Here is a 17,577-nt window from a genome sequence, read left to right as displayed (position 1 = left end):
GGCTCTGGCTGCTGCTAACTGGGAGGGCCTAGGAACAGCTACAAAGAGAAGCTCTGAAAATAAATGTGCACAGGAACGGTGCAGGATTCTTGGCAGCCTGATCCAGGGTGTAGCAGAGGATTTGCTGATTGGGTGGTTTTCACTTTGAGAGTTTTCAAGTTTCACTGCGGAAGTTTCCCCTCTCGGAGGTGGCAGGAAGATGAATTAATTGGGTGAGATTGCCCAGAGAACTATCCACCCCCCACTTTGCCACCAATTACGTTCTGAGAACTTTAACTCACCACCAATTAAAGGTCCTGAAGTGGTCATTTAATGCCAATTAAGAGCCCCAACTTGCTGAGTCCCTATTGGCTAATTTCCCAACTGCGTAACCAGGGTGACTGGCGTGCTGGGTTGAAGAGCAGGGACATATCAAGCTGTCCCAATCTCAGGGCAATCCGATGCATGGATGGGAAGAAAAGGGGTGACCTCTAAATGGCACCTGCTCACCTTGCCTCCAACTGCCCTCTCCCCTCCCAATCCCCAGGTAACGAGTAAAAGAAACTTACCTGGATCCAGGGAGTTGGCTCAATCAAGGGTCTTTAAGACTCAGAAGTTCCTATCTTATGATTAATTGGCAGCGTCTGGTGACCCAGGATGCCAGTGTTGAATCATAGAATCCTTACAGTGTGGAAGAAGGTCATTCGGCCCATCGAGTCCACACTGACCCTCTAAGAGTATCCCATCTCGACCTACCCCATACTGTATCCCTGTAACCCTGCATTCCCCATGGCTAATACACCAGCATATACATCCCCGGACACTACGGGACAATTTAGCATGATCAATCCTTCCTAACCTGCACATCTTTGGACTATGAGAGGAAACTGCAGTGTCCGGAGGAAACCCATGCAGACACGGGGATAATGTGCAAACTCCACACAGACAGTCGTCTGAGGCTGGAATTGAACCTAAGCCCCTGGTGCTGTGAGGCAGCAGTGTTAACCATCGTTACCCAACATGCCTGCCCTAGCCCCCCACCCCGCCTAGCTGCAGTGGGAAACCATGTCCGCACTTCTCGCTGTTTAACGATTCTGCTACCTGCCATCACTTTACACTCCCTCACTGGCTGCCCCACTTTTCCTGAGCTTTTCTGTCGAAGTTCTAACAGTGTGACTGCAAAGGAATAACAAAGTGCAATGGCTTTTCAGGAACTGCAATAATACACTATTTATGTCTTCACGTTAATAAGGCCGTTCATCTCTGGCTGCTACTCCTAGTGGAAATCTCCTCTTCTCCCTATATCAGTTAAGCATCTTTTAAAGGATTCCATGTTGTTGAAAAAAAGTCATAGAATTGTTAAACCGCAGGAGGAAGACATTCAGCACTAATTCCTGGTCTCTGGCGTGCTTTTGTAGCCATTGTATTTGTGTAGTTCGTCTAGTTGAGTTTCTGGTCAATTGTAACTCCCAGGACGTTGACAGTGAGGGATTCAGCAATGATGATGACAGTGAATGTCAAGTGATGGTTAAATTCTCTCTTTTTGAAGGTGGTCATTGCCTAACACTTGTATTACGTTAATGTTATTTGCCACTCGCAAACCTGAATAGCATCTCAGTCTTGTTGCATTTGATCGTGGACTGCTTCAGTCTCTGAGAAACGCAAATGGTATTGAATCAGCAAACACTCCCACTTCTGACCTCATTGTGGAGGGTAAGTGATCTGTGAAGTAGCTGAAGATGGTTGGGCCTAGGAAACCACCCTGAGGAACCCCTGCAGGGACGTGCCTGAAACTGAGTGAAGAAGCAATTCCAAGTTTGCCAAATTTGCATTTTGTTTGTATAAACACATTCTTTTCTCACAGTGGCGCTTAACCTAATAACTGAACTAGCGTGGAGACAAGTAATATCCTGGCCTTGGATTCAGACTGCCATAGGTTTAAAACCCTATTCCAGTACAGGGCAGTCACTCTGGGCAGAGATGAGGGAGTGCTGCACTATCAGAGCAGTGGTCTATCAGACGACAAGTTCAAACTGACATCTAGCTGACCCTGTTGGTCAAAATCAAAAAGTATGCTGCTGGAAAAGCACAGCCCATCAGGAAGAGCAGGAGAGTTGATGTTTCAAGCATAAGCTCTTCATCTGGAATGGAGGGGGTGGTGGAGTTAGCTGGGAATGCAATAGGTAGATAAAGGTGGGGTGATGGTCATTGCTCGGAGTGGAGAGTGGAGCGGATAGGTGGGAAGGAAATTGGACAGGTAGGACAGTTCTAGAGGGTGGTGCCAAGTTGGAAGGTTGGATCTGGGATAATGTTGGGAGGGGGAAACAGGGAAACTGGTGAAATCGACATTGATCCCGTGTGGTTGGAGGGCCCCAAAATGGAAGATGAGGTGTTCTTCATCCAGGCGTTGGGTGACTAGGATTTGGCAACAGAGGAGGTCCAGGACTTGCATGTCCTTGGTGGAGTAGGAGGGGAAATTGAAGTGTTTGGCCATGGGGCGGTGGAGTTGTTTGGTGCTTGTGTCCCGAGAGGTGTTTTATGAGAGGTTCCGCAAGGTGGCGTCCTGTCTCCCCAATGTAGAGGAGACCACATCAGGAGCAACGGACAGTAGATGACGTGTGTGGAGGTGCAGAAAAATCTCTGTCTTCACTTTCTTCTGGTTGGTCTAAAACATATAAAAATATTATTTGTTGAAGAATGAAGGATTTTTGGTCAATGCTCATCCTCCTCCATCAACAAAATAACTAGCCAGTCGTCTCATTGCTGTGATGAGGGTTACACCCAAAACGTCGACTTCTCCACTTCCTGCTGCTGCCTGGCTTGCTGTGTTCTTCCAGCCTCCTGCCTGTCTACCTTGGATTCCAGCATCTGCAGTTTTTTTGGCTTACTTGCTGTTGGCAAGCTTTTTCTGTACAAGTTGGTAGCTGCAGTTGCCTACGTAAGGACAGTGAGGCATTAAGCATTTAATAGGGTGTGACGTGTTGTGAGTCACTCTGTGATGTTCAGAGAAGTAAATAAATGCAAGAACACTGTCGTATCTTCTTTCCATTCCATGCAGTCATTTTATCTAAAACTCAGTGCAAGATCTGAAATGTGGATTCAAGTTCTACCTTGTACTGAGCATGTCCAACTCCCTAGTGGATGCAGAAGTCCTATAAGGAAGGATTAACCATTAAGGAATTGTGTTAACAGTGTAAAATGTCACAGTTTGGCAGCAGATGTTGGTTAGTCTAATTAATGCCAGACTCCATTAGTGGAGCTGGTATATAAAATGGAGACATGAAGTCCTATCGATCTGGCAGGATTTGAACCAGATGTTTGAATTATAGGAAGGATACAGCAGAGGAGGCAGCCACTTGGCCTCACTCCAGTGCTGGTTCTTTGGTAGCAATACCTCAAAAGGCAAGCACCCAGTGTCATTCCTATGCAAACTTGTGTGTGTCTGACTAACACTGTGCAAAGTAAGACTTGCATTCCTATAGCGCTTTCATGTCCTCAAGATACTCCAAAGCTCCCTACAGCTATTGAAGTGCATTCACTGTTTCCTACATTGCTATATTGAAACATCTTGAGATGTGCCGTGCTCACACAAGGTGATATTCGAAAGTAGAGTATTCCTGTGAAACCTTTCGTAAGCTGAAATGGTGTAAAGCGAAGAAGCATTAATTTATATGGGAAAAATTTTGCCTTTTTTTGTAAAACCCAAAATCCTCTTCGGATTCTTTTGGTTAGAGAAAACAGGTACTAAGGTGGGTCTTTCGTAAAAGCGAATTGGCGTAAAGCGAACTTTTGAAATGTGGGGGATACCTGTACATAAATACACAACTCTCTTTGCTAAGCACGCTTCAATTTAATTGCCCATAGCCCTGCCTTAAAACCGCTGAACACAAAAGCCTGACAGTTGCTCCATATGCTGACTGTATATTGCCACCAAACGTCATGTCTGTCACAATGCCTGACACAAAAAGAATTAGTCCCATCACTAAAATATGTTGTGGTTGCTACCTCCTTCTTTCACGGAGGTGGATCACAGGAAATGGCTGACTTCATTTTACATGCAGAAGCCAAACATGTATCAAAGCAGCATTGTTTTTCTCTGACCAGGCAATCACTTAATTACAAGATAAGATTCCACAAATACACTACGCAAAAATAATTTACCAGGAATATAAACACACCTATGTAATCGCCTGTTCGGTAGGAAGATAATGGTTCCACATTGCAGCAGGAACAAAATGCTAAGGGAATGCTTCAGGCATTTCATAGAATACTGACAATGGCTCACTTGGGAGTATTGTTGGATGGTTCAGGCACCGTACTTTCGTAGTGTCAGCTGTGGTTTAATTGGTAGCACTCTTGTCCCCTGTGCCAGAAGATTGTGCGTTCAAGTCCCACTTTAGGAACTATCAGGACGGGTGATCCAGCTGCCTCCAGCACTCTCGCAACGCCTGCAAGATTGTGATGCAAAGCCGAGTTTACAGGTTATAAACGAGACCTTCAAAACCAGACAGAGCTCACCTGTCCTCCTGAAGAATGTTCAAAATCACACAACACCAGGTTGTAGTCCAACAGGTCGATTTGGAACTTGTTGGACTATAACCTGTTGTTGTGTCATTTTTAACCTTATCCACCCCAGTCCAACACCAGCACCTCCAGCTCCTGAAGACTGAGGGTGTTTGTTGCTGCAGTGAAACAGAATTTCACCTGGGCAAGAGATACGCTCATGGCCACAAAGCAAAGAACGACACTTTGACTCCTGGTGATAAACCGTGTTATTGGTGGTAAAGTGACGCAGGTTCATGGAAACAGTGATGTGGAGATGCTGGTGTTGGACTGGGTTGGAAAATGTTGAAAGTCACATGACACCAGGTTATAATCGAACACAGGTTTATTTGAAAATAAAAGCTTTTGGAGTGCTGCTCCTGATGAAGGAGGCTCTGAAAGCTTGTTTTTTTAAATAAACCTGTTGGATTATAACCTGGTGTCGTGAGATTTTCAACCACAGAAACAGTGTCATGGTGTGTGCCAAGTTCAGCTGGAACCTGCCAACTGAAACTATTGGGCACAGGATTCGTGTAATGCTGTATTCATCAAGAATCCAAAGCACAGCTGTACATAAATTGACAACAGTTAGTAAAATTATCTTGAAAAAGAATTATGGAACTGAGGGAGCATTGTCAGAGGTATCTTTTGGATAAAACATCAAGGCGAGAGCCTGTTTGTTGTCTCTGGTAGATGTTAAAGATCACAGGGCAATATTGTGAAGAGAAGAATCAGGAGATCTGCCCATGGTAAATATTTAACTCATAAGCAAGATACTAAAATTCCGAGTATATGGACATTATCACATTGTTGCTTGCGAGGTGCCACATCTTAATGACTGTACATCATTTTGTATTGTTGAGTATGATATGTATGGAAACTGGGCTGAAGAATCCAGCATCTGCAGTCCTCACTTTTGCCCGAAGAATCTCCAGTCTAAAGAGAAGAGGAATCCATTGAGCTGAAGTTTCTGTTCTCCAAATTTGGAGTTTGTATTTTATTCCTGCAGGGAGACATTTCAATGAGTTAGCTCAGCTGGCTGGATGACTGGCTGACTGGCAATGCAGAGTGATGCCAACAGCATTGGTTCAATTCCTGCACTGGCAGAGATTATCAGGGAGGACTCTCCTTCTCAACCTCTCCCCTCGCTTGAGGTATGGTGACCCTCAGGTTAAACCACCATCATTGTCTCTCTCTCTCTCTCTCTCACACACACACACACACACACAAGAGAGCAGCCCTATGGTTGGTAAAACTATGGCGAGTTTACCTTTTAATTGCTTTGATGTGGTAGCAACGGGAGGTATTTTTCATTAACAGGATGCAGCCATCAAGCTAAAAGGACATTCTGTCTTTTATACAAGTGAATAAGATTCTATATGAATTGCTTTGTAGTGTGTTGCTAGGAATGTAGGCCTTATGTCCCAGTGACTAGCAGATTACATCAAACAGCACATAATTTAGGCTATTCTTAATAGACAAAATATTGACTACCCTTGACCAAACCATGCTTGAAGAACAGTGAACATAATTTCTAATGTTAGGTGTGATTCTAATTATTGGGCAACACTTCCGGAATAATTCAGCATGCTAAGAATTAAACTAAGAATGCAATTTAAGATTATTCACTGGACTCATACCCTGGCACACTTATGTTTGTTGAACTGCATTCAACATGTTGAACATCATAGGGATCCATCCTCTGCCTGCATTTGAATTAAACAAAACAGCAGAGGACAATGGCTCACTGATGCATTCTCCATGGTATCACCACAACCAGAAACAATCTACACTCTTTTCTTGTGCAGTTTAGACTGTTGCTTCCTTTGAAATTTGACATCCTTGTGATTGCCCAGATGTGTGCAAGCTGAAAAGACCACAAGCTGATAAGAAGTAGGGACTGACCGTATAGTAGGGCATTCAGACCCGGGGGCCTACTCCACCAGTGATTAGGACCATGGCTGATCCAACATTCCTGACATTCACTTTCCCCACATTGTCATCATAATCCTCGATTCCCCTCCTGATCAAGAATCTAACTCAACTTAACTCCTTGCCACAGAGAGCTGTGGAGGGCAAAGACTCACAGCCCTCTGAGAAGAAATTCCTCCTCATCTCAGTATTGACTTGGCACCCCTTAATTATGAGACTGCCCTCTGCTCCAAGACTGCATGCCTTTGCTTTCAGGTTCTGAAGGAGGGTCACTCTGCTTTTTCTCCACAGATGCTGCCAGACCTGCAGAGTTTCTCCAGCAATTTCTATTCTTGGTATGCTTGGGTAGAGGCTGGTCACAGCCAAGCCTCAGAAACCCTAAAGGATGGAGTGTTTGGTCATCTTGCTCCCATTAGAAGGGTGGTGTACGGAAAGTTCACTGGCCAGTGATCCCAACTGTTGAAGGGCAGGACTTCACCTGCAATTGCCCATTCCTCTACAGTCTGAGCATGATGAGCCCAAAACCCTTAGACACTTGGGCTTTGTTCAGACCCTATCACAAATTGTCCAGCAGCAGCAGATTATTGTAGGCGGGAAAGATGATGAGGCAAAATGATCCACCTCCACATGGAATAAATGCAGATGCACAGTCAAGGTACATTGACTTCTGACCTTAATCTGACAGCCGCTTCTGAGTCAACCAGCTTGTTATACTAGTAAAGAGCAACACTGGGTGGTAGGGAGGTTCAAGTTAAAAGGATTAGAACACAATTGAAGATTTTGGATGATACAATATTGTTATTGACAATCCAAGTGAACATTTTAAACAATGAGCTGTCATGAAGTTAAGAATAGAATAGAATCCCTACATCTGGAAACAGGCCATTTGGCCCAACACGTCCACACCAATCCTCCAAAGAGCATTCCACCCACATCCCTACCCCTATCCTATAACCCCCAGCTAACTTACACATCCCCGAACACTACAGGTAATTTAGCTTGATCGATCCACCCAACTTTCACATCTTTGGACTGTGGGAGGAAACTGGAGCACCCAGAAGAAACCCATGCAGACACGGGGAGAATGTGCAAACTCCACAGAGACAGTTACCCAAGGGAAGAATTGAACCCGCATCCCTGTTGCTGTGAGGCAGCAGTGCTAACCACTGAGTCACTGTGCTGGGCCACAAAGTACTGTAGACACGTTTTAAACTTTTAATTTCAAAATGTATTTTCTTAAACGAGATCTGCTACAGACAAAAAGAAACTTCAGATGCAAATTCAATGCTGTCTGGCAAAACCCTGTGTGGAGCTACGGAATATCAGAGCAGAGAGTGTCAGGAGAACTTCAAAACAGGGAGACAGAGATGGAACAGGAAGAGATGAGGTAGTTGGCTATTTCTCCCTCCTCTTCCTGGTCAGAAATCTACTTCCTTGTTAGGGTTTTCTTTGCCTATCCAGAATTAAACAAAACAAAAGAGGTTAAAAACGGACTGTGACCCTGGTCTGCGTGTGCTAGTGGAAGGTGTGGTTGTGGACCAAGGTTTGTGTGTTCTAAACTGCGTTTGAGTGCCACCTGCTTTGAAAGTAATGGCTAAAGGATCACCCACTAGTCACCCCTGTGTTGCAGGTAAAATGAATCTCTCACGCTGAGTGCTAGAAACCAACTAGCCAGTTATCCAGTCAGAAGGATTGAGGACTAGAGAAGGACTCTCTCACTCTGTGTGCTGCCAGCCAGACATCCGTAAAAAGGAAACAGAGCAAAAGAATTTTACCTTATCTGCAAAAGCCAAGAATCTCAGACTGATATTGTTCAACTATCAATGTTCCACTATCTACTCTCTATGAGCCAGCCAGATAGACTGATCTGTATACCTTGAACTCACTTCCATCTCTAACCTGTGTACATGCATGTGACATTTTTATTTCTCCTCACATTTAGTAATGAATAAACTTACTGTAATGTTAATTTGAGAGATCCTGGTCGAAATGACTCCCTTTAAAACAAATTCATTTGGGAGAAAGTCATTGACAAGGGAAGTGATCCCTTTTTAATGAACCTTGCTGTGACCAATTGGAGAGGCAGTTGAATAAAGAAGAGGAGTGCTTTCATCCCTCCTCACCGAGGAACTTAAAGACGAGTTGTTCATCTGGAACTGTTCATAACTTGTGAATGTCTCACCTGAGGTCACGTATAAAGACGACTGTGACATTTTGTTAGTGTCTAATTCCTTCCCACCCACTTCCACGCTACTGGAGGTAACAACTTGCTGAGGGGTACAGTTGGTTGAGCTAGTTCCCTTCCAGTGACTTCTGCTACTGACTCATCTCTCTAACTGAGGCAAGATCATTGAGCATTAATAGCTGATTAAATGTGAATGCAGTGTAACTGGGTCCAATTCCATTAAATATTCAGATACATGGTCCTTCTAACAAGGCCCACTGGATACCCAAGGAACACAAGTGCTATAGCCAACTGAAGAACCCTCAGGATCCTGGCAGAGAACCTCCCAAAAAGGAGAGTAGAAATGATTTAGAGATGGCCTCAAAACATTGCCAAAGAGATCACACATGCCCATCAACTCTCAGAGACCCTGGCTTTCCACTGAACAAAATGAAGATAGCTCACTCAGAAACACACCAGACGCAATTAGAAGCTTCAAGTGGCTATAAGTTAATTCAACGCAACAAAAGGAATGCAAGAAACCTCCAAATAACTTCTCTATCTTTCCAGCCCACAACACACGCATGCGGCAGGGCTACAGATCGTGCATTGGACTTCAGAACACATACAGTCAGAGGGGAAATAAGTCATTCACAATCCTAAGGGACTGCCTGAGGAGTAAAGAATGTTGTGAGATGTGTGAAATTGACCATACTTCATTAGGGAGGAGGGCCATTGTCAACTAAGTCATTAATTCAGCACAGAGTGCAGGAGATGGACCTGAAGGGAGCTCCCTGAACCATAACACCACATTTACTCTCTCACACTGTTCGTGTGACTAAGTCTGGCTATATTTACATCCAACACATTATGATGGAATCTTATCTGTACAGTAACATTTACTGGCATAAACCATTACTCACAGTCTTTCAGTGAATTTTATAATAATTAATGCCCACTTGTAAATGACAGGACTATTAATCATGACTCTTATGCATACTATCCTCTTGCCATTTGCTTGTTCTGACACGTTCTGGGAAATTAAGACAAAATTTCTCGAAGTACAATTCATTCCTTGTCTCAACTTGGTCATCAATATGAAGTCAATTGAAGTTCAATGTAGGAAATGTGAGGTTATACATAATGGAAGAATAAAAAAGCCAATCTTTGGAATTTTAAGTTTTTAAAAGGGATCTGTTGATGCAGGTACAAAGCTTATTAAAAAGGAGAACCTAGGTCATCAAGGCTATAAAAGGATGCAAATTAAGCGGCACGGTGGCACAGTGGTTAGCACTGCTGCCTCACAGCGCCAGAGACCCAGGTTCAATCCCTGCCTCAGGCGACTAACTGTGTGGAGTTTGCACGTTCTCCCCGTGTCTGCGTGGGTTTCCTCCGGGTGCTCCGGTTTCCTCCCACAGTCCAAACATGTGCAGGTCAGGTGAATTGGCCATGCTAAATTGCCCGTAGTGTTAGGTAAGGGGTAAATGTAGGGGTATTGGTGGGTTGCGCTTCGGCGGGTCGGTGTGGACTTGTTGGGCCGAAGGGCCTGTTTCCACACTGTAATGTAATGTAATGTAATGTAATCTAATCTACTGCAATGATCGAATTGGAGAGCAGACAAGTTATGTTAACTTCAGCTAGAATCTTGGCTGTTCATTAGACCACACTTGAGGTACGGCAAACAGTCCTGGGCTCCATTTTACAACATGAGAAAAAGAGGCATTGGGGAAGATGCAAAATATAATTTCCAAACAATACTCTGTGAAGTGGGGATAATTTTTAACTGTGTTAGTGAATACCTTTTGAGTGAATTAACATCTTGTCTGTAATGTCTAGTGGGGAAGATTAACGTGACTGAGGGACAAAATGTGATGAGATCTACAAGGTTATGACAGATTTTATAGAGTAAATGAACAGGACATGTTTCTGCCTCCATGTTGAGTAAACACAAAATGGAGAAAGTAATAGAAGAAAAAGTTGCTAGAACTTGAAGAAATTTGGAAGAATTGTTTTTTTTTTCCCCAGATCATAAATACTGGCGTATCTCTGAGTGTTGTGGCCTACAAGGCAGTTACAGATACTCTATAATTAAAAACTCCAATCCTGATGTAGAGAAAACACACGTCACAATTTTTTTCCAACAATGTATCTACTTGCCAACTGGGGACTGTCTAAAACAGACAAGCACAGACAGATAGACACAAAGATAAAGGTAAAAGACTTTACTCTGGTTGCAGTGGTCCTCAGTCCTGAGTGTTGGAGAAACAGTGAGGCACTTTATGCCAGATTTACTCCTTCCTGAAATGTCCATGCCGTAAGTCAAGGCTTTCCTAGCTTGCACAATCTTCGATTACAGACTCACCTTCTTGCTTTACGGGGTTCGCTTCTGAACAAGTCTTAAAACAATGTCAAACTGTTGATGTTAAAAATCCTGAATTATTAAGGTACTGGCTCAGGTGACCTCCATCAAGATGATTCATTGAATAAGCTATAAAATCATGAGTTTATATTCGGGATCCTTGCAGTCAAGTCCAGTTCACACTGCAGTTCGGCACAACCAATGCTACAATTTTGTTTTATTCTTCCGTAGGTTGTGACGGCAATTGTTGCATGTCCCTAATTTATGTTTACAAGCAATATTTATTCATTTTGATCTCAGCAGTGCCAGGACTGCAACTGCAGTAATTTCTCACTTAACATTTTTTTTTAAATATTAGTTTGTTAGGATGTTACTAATCCAATCGGAAATATATCTTTTTAATACCTCTCTTATGCTACTTTTTCTCATTTGTCCTAATTATTTCAACCTTCTAATAGATTTTATTACAGAATTAAGCATAAAAAAAAAGGAAAACATGTTTATTAAAGGATGCAAGAAAGTGGATCTATAATTAGAAGCTATTTCGCGTGTGGCATTTACTGCGACAGTAAAGGAGTTTGAATAATAATATTTAATGGACCTTGAAAACAGTCTTTATTGCAATGGAATGTACTATAATTCTGAAAATTACTATTGCCACTTTTCCATTTATTATTTAGCCAGTCTGGTGGCTTTAGCCGAAAACATGGCCCTAATAGAGTACTTATTCTCCTGGAGATTGGGCTCAAAAGCTATAAGACAGTTTAAGTTCATTTGTGGAATGTGGGTGCTGCTGGCTGAGACATAGATAAATTACTTAGACAATGAACAGTAACTAAACACACAATATCTGAGGTTAAACCAAGAAAAAATATTGCAACTAAAATCTCCCAAAGAACCAAACTGCATTAGCTGTACAACGAGTAGAATATTTAGTCAGAGGCTGACAGTCTGTTCAATCATAATTTGAACAGAGACAAACATCAGTACTTAAAATGTTTAAATGTGCTTAGAAATAGAAGATAAAGACTACACAAGGAAGAAACAAAAGGAATGCAGAAGACAGCTAAAAATACTGAAACTGAAGCCTGCAAAGGAGAAGTGAGAAGAATTAAGAAGATAAAAGGAATGTGTTAAATAGAAACATCAGTGCAAATTCAAAAGGGAAGATGCTGGTAACAGGAAAAACACAAATCTTCCGTCTTCATCTACTCTGGCTGATATGTGATTCCAGACTCACAGCAATGTGGCTAAGTCCTACCTGCCCTATGAAATGCCCCAGGAAGATAGTCAGTTTGAGGGCAAATACAGAATGGCAAACGAGGCTGGTCTTATCAACAGTGCCCATGTCCCTGTGAAACAAAATGATCGGAGGTAAAGCTGATAAAAATCAGGATTGGCTTCAACGATGGCTCTTTCTAGAAAGTTGGTTGATGGCTGGAGAAAGACAAAAGGGAGGCTGTTTAGAAACTGTACAGTGAAACTTGAAAAAATAAGTTAAAGACGACCTTCCAACAATTAATGTGTTCCATGCCAACACAAGGAAGATGTGGGATACCATTGCACAGTACTTCAGGCTTGTTCAGATTGGGTATGTATGTCACTGTATGTGCTGATCCAGGTGTCCTTACCTAACAGCTTGACAGCAAAGCAAGCTGGGACAGCTTTTCCTCATTATTAATAATATAATATAATACGCTACAACTCGGTATAGGACTTAAAGGATTTACTCTGGCTAGACTTTAATAGTTTAATGAACTGTTATCGTCTTAACATTTACAATGGTGACAATGGAGAGTTTAGGGGCTATACAATTAAAATTAATGCACACCCCTCATTATTATCCATGTGACAGAATAGTTTCCCAGAGTTATGAAAAATTAGAAGTCTTGGCAATGAAATGCACATTTGACTTAACAAGTAGGAAACGGATTTAGACAAGGAGGTGAATTTGGTGGAATGCACAGGAGTTCCTATTACCAAGTGCTCCTCAAAAACACACAATGAATATTCTCTCTTGATACTGGATAGCGTGATATAGCTCAAGAGCCATAGAATTCCTCAGATCTAAAAAGGTAAAAGGTGAAGTCACCATAGTCCAACTGGACAATAGGGATGCTGTCTCTCATTACAGAGAGAGACCAATGGTGATGGTTTAATCCGAGGGTCACCATGCCTCGGGCGAGGGGAAATATTGAGAAGGAGAGTACTTCATGGTGACCTCAACCACTGGGGAATTGAATCCACACTGTAAGGTGTCACACTTCATCACAAATCAGCGGTTCAGTCAACTGAGCTAACCAAATGTGCCATTCCCAAAACCCTCCACACTGTTTCTGTCCAAATAATCATGCTATGCCCTCTTGAATGTCTCAACTGACCCTAACTACTTGCGTTGTGAAAAAAGTTGCTTCCCCTATCAATCTTGCTTCACTTGTACATCGCTTTAAATCTATGCTCTCTTGTTAGCTGTTTTTTTTTGTGAACAGGAACAGCTTCTCCCTATCTACTCTATACAGCCTGCTCATGATTTTGAAAACTTCTATCAAGTCTCCTCTCAGCCTCCTACTCTCCGAGGAGAACAGGCCCAACGTATAGAGACACAAAGCATGGAAACAAGCCCTTCGGTCCACGCCAACCACGTTCTCAAACTAAACTAGTCCCACCTGCCTATCCTTGGCCCCTACCCCTCCAAAGCTTTCCTATGAACTTATCCAAATGTCTTTTAAATATTGTAATTATACCTGCATCCACCACTTCCTCTGGCAGTTCATTCCGCACACGAACCACTGAGTAAAAAAGGTTTCCCCTCATGTCCTTTTTAAATCTTTCTCCTCTCACCTTAAAACTATGCAGCTTAGTTTTGAACACCCACACCCTCAGGAAAAGGCCCTCGCTATTCACCTTATCTATGTTCCCCATTATTTTATAAATCTTAATAAGGTCACCCCTCAACCTCTTTCACTCCAGTGAAGAAAGTCCCAGCCTAATTTTATATCTCAAACCTTCCATTCCGGACAACATCTTGGCAAACCTGTTCCGAACCCTCTCCAATTTAATATCCTTCCTATTGAAGGACAACCGGAACTGTACACAGTATTCCAGAAGAGGCCTCACCAACGTGGACTTCACCAGTTTCCTCATTTCCCCTCCCCCCACCTTACCCCAGTTCCAACCTTCCAGCTCAACACTCTCCTCATGACCTGTCCTACCTGCCAATCTCCCTTCCCACCTATCTGCTCTACCCTCCCCTCTGACCTATCATCTCCATCCCCACCCCTATTCACGTATTGTACTCTTTGCTATCTTCTCCTCAGCCCCACCCCACTCCCCAATTTATCTCTCCACCCTGGAGGCTCCCTGCCTCTATTCCTGATGAAGGGCCTTTTCCGATACGTCGATTTTCCTGCTTCTCGGATGCTGCCTGACCTACTGTGCTGTTCCAGCACCACTCTAACCTAAACTCTGGTTTCCAGCACCTGCAGTCCTCACTTTTGCCTCACCAACGTCCTGTATAACCTCAACACTGTTTATCCTCCTGCACTCACCTCTCCCTCTGGAGACTGTATTTCTTGTAGCAAACCTTACATAAATCTCTGCTTTCCTCCTCTGCACTGGACTTCCGGTTTTGAACCAAATCCCCAGCTATACTCACTTGGCCAATTCTTCAATCTATCCGGATAACTTTCTAAGTTTCTTGTTCTTGAAACCATCCTTGCAAATAATAGAGTCATAGAGATGTACAGCATGGAAACAGACCCTTCGGTCCAACCCATCCATGCCGACCAGATATCCTGACCCAATCTAGTCCCACCTGCTAGTACCCGGCCTATATCCCTCCAAACCCTTCCTATTCATATCTCCATCCATATGCCTCTTAAATGTTGCAATTGTACCAGCCTCCACCACATCCTCTGGCAGCTCATTCCATACACATACTACCCACTGCGTGAAAAGGTTGCCACTTAGGTCTCTCTTATATCTTTCCCCTCTCACCCTAAATCTATGCCCCAGGGAAAAGAGTATGTCTATTTATCCTATCCATGCCTCTCATAATTTTGTAAACCTCTATAAGGTCTCCCCTCAGCCTCCAACACTCGTTTGGTATGCTTTCCTTTATTGGTCAGAGTATTGAGTACAGGAGTTGGGAGGTCATGTTGCGGCTGTACAGGACAGATGTTGCAAAACTTGAAAGGGTTCAGAAAAGATTTACAAGGATGTTGCCAGGGTTGGAGGATCTGAGCAACAGGGAGAGGCTGAACAGGCTGGGGATACACCGGTGACATTTTGTTTTTGCACCAGCTAAACTTTCTTCCTTCCTAAACTAAACTGTCAATTCAGGGTCCTTTAAATTCAATTGCTAAGGAGACTGTACCTGGACAGTACATTAGCAGCCAGGCAGCCTCACAGTTTAGTAACAGCAATGTGGGTACTCCTACACCACACAGATAGCAGTAGATCAAAGCACCGGCTCACTTTCAAAGAGAATAAGGGATGGACAATAAAATACTGCTCCATCTTCACATCCCATTAATGAATCAAATATATTGGCCTATACCTCAGTCTAAGGACTGGTCAGACAGGCTCCAGTGAGCGTGGGAACCCCAAGAAATGCTCTCATCCTCTGCGTACTCACTGTCGCCAGGGGCCCCTTCTAGGAAGGGCAGAGTGATTGATAAAGGAGGGAAAACACGTTCTTCCTTGCCCCCAGTGAGGCTGCTGGAGTTTGCCATTGTGGTAGTCTCTCCATGCATTGGTTACAATTTACTGGAGGCAGGAAGAGGTCCAGTTAGGTGCACACATGCCATCTTCTTGCCCCTAGCAAAAGGGCATGGGAGTAGGACATCCTCAGGTCCACCACCCCCTGCCATCCTGTCATTCGTCATCCCCAGCCTGTCTCCAAAGGGCTGGTAAAACTCACCTGAGCTGAAGGTGATAATTTACTTTCACAGTTGGTGATTTACGTACAGACAGCAATCCTGAGAAATTATTATTTACTTAAAAAGGAAGCAGTTAAATGCAGGCCTCAATGGAAGAAGCAAGCTAATGCAGGTACTCGGCACATATTGCAGTCAGTCTGCTCCACGTAATACAGGACCATGGGGAACCTGTAACTTACAGCCTGCTTAATCACTCCCCATCTTCAGCAACAACTACAAAGTGAGGATTGCTGATGCATCCAGGCTATTGTGCAAACTAAACAGCTCAGTACACACTGTGCCCTCTTTTGTTTTGTGTTGTATTTACGCAGTCTCTGTTGCCCGAGTAGTACCTTAAATCAGGTGCCATTCACATCATGTGGGCTTGAACACAAATGCAAATTCGCACATTCACCTTAAATCGAGAGTAACAGCCCCTTAAAAAAATAATAGTTAACCTCGAGTCCACGGGTTCACATTTGACAGGCTGGCCTAGACCCTGTGAGGAACTCTGGGAGAGAAACCACAATCAAACTGAATGGCAGGACAGGCTCAAGTCACTGAAAGGCTGCCTGCCGTTCCCGTGGGAACCTGGGCAAAGATCCACCTATGTTCCATCGTGATTGTACAACTAATGACTGCGTTTTAATGCTCACTGAGAGAGTATGCTAGATCTGAGCACAGTGTGATTTCATTACTTGGCAATTTTTGGGTGAATGATTCCATTGATTGCAGAGGGAGAAGTCAGCTTGAGGGAATGAAACACTTTACTTTTTGCACTGAGTGTCAGCGTCACATTCAAACTCGGTAAATCACCGCCTGGAGTACAACCTGTGGTTAGAGGTTTGACACAAAGCTGAAAGGAGCTCACTTGTGGATGTGGATCGTTTTGAGAGATTAGCCCAGCAGTGAGCTTCTCTACATGCAGAGAAATTCACTTGGACAGATATCAGACACTGATATATAGGGTACAGAACACAATAATGAAATGTGATTTTACCAATGCTATCGTACATCGAAACATTGAATGCAGGAGTAGGTCATTTAGCCCTTCAAGCCTGCTGTTCCACTCTATGTGATCATGGCTGATCATCCAACTCAGTCCCCTGCTCCACTTTCTCCCCAATCCCTTTAGTCCTTATAACTATATTTTCTTCTTGAAAACTAAAAAGAGAGATGTAAAAGAGCCATTGTCCATGAAGGACAAAGGCATCCCTCTGCATTAAGGAGTGACATTGAAAATACGCAGCTTGAGGTGAACTATTCCACGATTGCGTGACATGACGAAGGGACAGAACCTGCAACAACTGCCACAGACTGTGTGAGGGATCGAACCCATGCTCCTGGCCTACTCACCCAAGCAAATGACCCCCAACTAGGGACCCCATCGCACCATCAAATGGTTTTGCATTAATATAGAGTCATAGAGGTATATAAACCCTTCAGTCCAAACCAACCATGTCGACTAGATATCCCAAACCAATTTGTCCCATTTGCCAGCACTTGGCCCATATCCCTCTAAACCATTCCTATTCATATACCCATCTAAATACCTTTTAAATGTTGTAATTGAACCAGCCTCCACCACTTCCTGTGGCAGCACATTCCATAGACACACCACCCTCTGCATAAAAATGTTGTCCCTTAGGTTCCTTTGAAATCTCTCCCTTCTCACCTTAAAC

At 43.4% G+C, this 17,577-nt stretch overlaps 1 protein-coding gene across 2 annotated transcripts in view; it reads right to left on the bottom strand.

The window, feature by feature from the left end:
* Positions 1-17,577, bottom strand: part of rapgefl1 (Rap guanine nucleotide exchange factor (GEF)-like 1) — a 107,460-nt gene that overhangs the window by 50,644 nt on the left and 39,239 nt on the right. The window contains exon 1 of one of the 2 annotated variants that reach the window (XM_043674881.1): positions 4,158-4,510. The exons of the other annotated variant lie outside the window; for it this stretch is intronic. The gene's annotated coding sequence lies outside the window, so the exon portion shown is untranslated. Of the gene's footprint in view, positions 1-4,157; positions 4,511-17,577 lie in introns of those variants that run through there. 2 annotated transcript variants of the gene reach the window in all.

The sequence above is a fragment of the Chiloscyllium plagiosum genome, chromosome 33 (genome assembly GCF_004010195.1).
Source record: "Chiloscyllium plagiosum isolate BGI_BamShark_2017 chromosome 33, ASM401019v2, whole genome shotgun sequence".
In the NCBI taxonomy this organism is placed as follows: domain Eukaryota; kingdom Metazoa; phylum Chordata; class Chondrichthyes; order Orectolobiformes; family Hemiscylliidae; genus Chiloscyllium; species Chiloscyllium plagiosum.
The sequence above is the reverse complement of the archived record's forward strand: the minus strand, read 5'-3'. Positions and strand labels throughout refer to the sequence as shown.